Source organism: Tubulanus polymorphus, chromosome 7 (assembly GCF_964204645.1).
Source record: "Tubulanus polymorphus chromosome 7, tnTubPoly1.2, whole genome shotgun sequence".
NCBI classification, from domain to species: domain Eukaryota; kingdom Metazoa; phylum Nemertea; class Palaeonemertea; order Tubulaniformes; family Tubulanidae; genus Tubulanus; species Tubulanus polymorphus.
This window is the reverse complement of record NC_134031.1, coordinates 11,171,684-11,176,719: the sequence shown is the minus strand read 5'-3', so window position 1 is coordinate 11,176,719 and position 5,036 is coordinate 11,171,684.

Below are 5,036 nucleotides of genomic sequence, written 5' to 3'. Positions count from 1 at the left end.
TGAATAACATTTAAATCATTGAACTTCTAAAATCAATTTTAATAAAAAATTTAGTATTAAAATGGAAGCAAATAAGTACTACTGCCCAACATGTAATATCAATATAGATAAATCCCAAAAAGCAAGACACAATAAAACTAAAACACATTTAGAGAATAAATTGAAACTAGAATATTTACAGTTATATTCAGAACAGTTAACAAAGGGAAAGAAATTTATTGAATTATGGAATAATGATCCAAATAATGAACAATATGTTGAGGATCCGATGTTTATACTAGAACATGATTCTATTTGAACCTATATACATTGAATGTACAGAGCTATGGAATAAATCTATAAATTCACAGCCGTTACAGTTGTTACTATGACGACGAGACATTATGACACATAATATTACAAACGTGTAGAGAAAATTCTAAAACCGGAACTAGATGACGTGGCATAATCAACGACGTGTCATTCTAGAAATCGCCCCGGAAATGGACATACGCTGTAACATTGTGCTCAGGATAAACGAAATTAAGAGTTTATAGTTTACAATTATAAATCTAAATGTAAGTACTGTTTTTTGTAGTTATTGGGGCTATTAAATATGAAACCTTTAAGTGCTTTTGACAACTACAACTTCATACAGTTAATTCTATTTTACGTTAGATAGATAATAACTTGAACTATAATAAGTTATAATAATTAGAAACGATAGACTTGAAAATATTTATATCATATAATATCGCGGTTCCTGTTCTACCGCTGATATCTTTTAGTTGAATAAAATGTCGTGTGTATCAAGAAGTACTCTTGATTCTCAGAGGACAACCGAAATGGAAGATGAACCAACCGAAATGGAAGATGAACCAACCGAAATGGGTACTGAAGTAAAAGAATCTTTCGATATAGAAGATGAAACGTTAGAAGAAGTTAAAAAACATTTATATTACCATCAAGAAATGACATTAATTTTAGAAAAAATAATAGAAAACCAGCAATCAAGCGTAACATCATTACCGAAAAGACCAACAACCAATGTAGAAATATTGTTAAGACTAAAAGGAACAAAAACTGAAAAGAAAATGAGCGGAAATGAGTTAAATAAGTTTTTAAAATCAAAATTATCAAATGAAAAAGATGTAAGTTTTAAAGAAATAGAAGGTGTAACATCATTTAATGAAATAACTGTTTTATTGAAAAAAAATTATAGAACCTTGTTATTTAAAAAAGCAAAGCATTTATGGGATTATATCATTTTCGGGGATTGTTTAAATAGGGGATTTTTAATGTTTAATAAACAAACTGCGGGGATTTCTTGGACTTCTTGGGTTAAAAAATATATAGGTATTAGTGCTGGGTATGAAAGAAAATCAAGAAGTGTAGGGAGATTAATTACATATAAAAGATTCCAATTTTTAAGTTTGTCATTTTCTGATATAGTAAAATACTTAAACGATATTGAAAAAATGTTTGACAATGATCCAGAAATTGAAAAGTTCTGGTTGGAATTATAAATAAAATAATGTATTAGTTGAAACTATAAATTTTGTCAATACAACGATCGAACATACTTGTATAATGTATTGTGTAAATCTGATTGGTGAATTTTTATGTTCGGTCGTTTCTATTTTACAGAATGAATATATAATTATGATTAGCGCATGCGCATTGATCAAAAACGCTCCTATAAGAGCGGTTTTGCCTAGTGCACATGCGTTTGAATTTTCTATGTTCAGTTGTTTCTATTTTACAGAATGAATATATAATTATGATTAGCGCATGCGTATTAAGTAAAAACGCTCCAATAAGAGCGGTTTTGCTTAGTGCGAACACGTTTTGATATTTTATGTCGGTCGTTTCTATTTTACAGAATTTACAGAATGAATATATAATTATGATTAACGCATGCGCATTAAGCAAAAGCGCTCCTATAAGAGCGGTTTTGCCCAGTGGTATTATTTAGATATCAAGGAATTGAAACTGACTTATCAAAAGCAGCGAGGAATGAAAAAGGATGATGTTGGTCGAAGAAATGGAAGAGGATTATAAAATATTAACCAATTTAGTAAAAATATATATTTTAAATGGAAAGTACACAAACTATAAATATAAACAATAATGGTGTAATAAATATATGCTATAAGAAATGTAATAAGTGTGAATTGAATAAATCATTAACAGAATTTCATAATCATAAAAAAACTAAAGATGGTAAAAGTTGTTATTGCAAAACTTGTTATAAACTATATAATAAACAATATCGAGCAAATAATCCAGAAAAATATAAAGAAAAAGATAAACAATGGAGAGAAAATAATCCAGAAAAATGGAAAGTTTATAATAAACAATGGAGAGAAAATCACCCAGAATATATGAGAGAATGGAGAGAAAATCACCCAGAATATATGAGAGAATGGAGGGAAAATAATAGAGAGAATATTAACAATTATCAAAATGAAAAATATCAAACAGATCTTAATTTTAGATTGAAACAATGCTTAAGGACTAGATTAACACAATTATTCAGTAAAGACAGTCACTCATACACATTATCTAATTTACTAGATTGTTCGGATGAATTCTTCAAATCATGGATAATATTTCAATTCGATGATAAAATGAATATAAATAATTATGGCAATTATTTTCATATTGATCATATGTTACCAATATCTAAATTTGACATGAATGATGAATACAATCAGAAGTTAATATGGAATTGGAAGAATCTAAGACCTCTTGAAAAGAAAGAAAATAAAATAAAATTTAATAAACTAGATTTACAGTTATATTTGAATCAACTGGATAAAGCAAAAAAAATTATTGAATTATGGAATTCAACACATAATGAACAATACGTTGAGTCTTTAATGAGTGGTTAAAGAATAATAGATTTTAAATAAAATATAATAAAAATTACATACCTTCAACTATCTATTATTTCTATTATATTTTTAATACTTTCTTTTCAAAAGAGAATACTTTATATTTTGAATAGATTCAAATAGAAAATCTTTAAATTCAAATAGCTAGTATCAGTAGTCAATACTAGAATTCTTTAACTTTAACTATCTAGTATCATTTGAAGAATACTTATAATACTATTCTTATTAAATTTCTCTAATATAAATGTCAAAGAAATCGAGTAAGAATAATATTGATATTGAAAAGACATTAGATGATTTAGGTATTAGTGATAATAAAGATACAGTTGTTTCTAATTCTATTCAAGTTAATAACAATATAGATTATGAATACTATTTATATTGTAAGCATCATCTAGAACTATTGATTGCGAGTGGAAAAACTAAAGAGTTTATTGGTAAAACAATAACTTTTCAAGAATTAGATAATATGAATAAAGAAAAAGTAATAAAATATTTTAAGATTTATGAAGAGTCAAGATTAGCTAGAATAAATGATTCTATTTCAGATGGTATTGTCAAATGTTATTCTAAGTTATGTAACCAGTTAATACCAATTGATGATGAAAATAAATTATATAGTGATTTGAAAAATGACTACTTAGTTATGACTGAATTACAAAAATGGGTCGGATATGCTTCATTTCAATTAGGATCGGTTATGACATTAATTTCTACTGGTGTCATAACATTTTCGAACATCAAGCCTATGGAATATAAATCAGGTAAGAACGAAACAGATGTACTACAACCAAACAGTGAAACAGAAAATGAATCAGAACAAAAATTAACTAAAATAAATGAGTGATGGCGTTAAGAAAAAGGCTAGATCCGAGAAACAAATTAAATGGGCAAGAGAATTAGGTAAAAGATCATCAGAATTAAAAAAAGCTAAGAAAAAGAAATTAACTGATATAAATGAATCACAGACTTTATCTGATGGTGCCGTACAGCACCCACACGGTGGTATTGATTCAAATAATAATCCATCTAATTCTTCTAATGCTGGAAGTAATTATAAATTATATATTACAATTGGGTTAGTAACACTTATTATATTATCCGGTGTAATATATAAATCAAAATTCAAATCTGATGATAAAGATGATTCCAATGACAACAAACCTATTATACCAGAAATTAAGTCAAATCATAAAACCATTGAAACTAAATCTAAATTATTATTAATGGATTAAAATATGATGAAAAAAGAACAATATTTAAGAGCGTTATATTACAACCCAGAAAGTGAAGTTTCATATTCAAATGTTTCGGAATTATGGAATAAAATTAAATCCGATAATAGCAATATAAAATATAGTGAATTAAAATCATGGTTACAAAATCAACCCACATATCAAATTCATAAAAAGATGGATAAAACTTATTTAACAAGAAAAGTAATGGTTTCATATATTGACCAACAATGGCAAGCAGATTTAATTGATATGAAGAACTTAGAAGAATACAACAAAGGATATTTCTGGATACTGAATGTTATAGATATATTCAGTAGATACGCATGGAGTATCCCGATTAAAAATAAAACTGGAATAGAAGTTACAAATTCTTTCAAATTAATATTTAAAGAAGCTATCCCAGATAAAATACAATTTGATGAAGGTAAAGAAGTTTATAACAAACATTTTAAAAAACTATTAACTGATAACGATGTAGAATATTTTTCAACACATTCAGATAAAAAAGCATCTGTTATAGAAAGATTTAATAAAACATTGAAAACTAGAATGTGGAAATATTTCACCGCTAATGAAACATATAAATATATCGATGTGTTAGATGATTTAGTTAAAGGTTATAATAATTCTAAACATAGTTCTATAAATATGAAACCTATACAAGCTAGAAAAGAAGAAAATTCAGAAATAGTTTGGAATAATTTATATGGCGCATTTGTTACACATGATTTTGGAGAACCTAAATTTAAAATAGGACAACATGTTAGAATTTCTAAATATCGAAAAACATTTTATAAAGGTTATACCCCTAATTTTACTGAAGAAATATTTAAGATTAAAAAGATAATATTAACTAAACCATTTGTTTATAAATTAGAAGATTTAAAAGATGAAGAAATATTAGGTTATTTCTATGAACAAG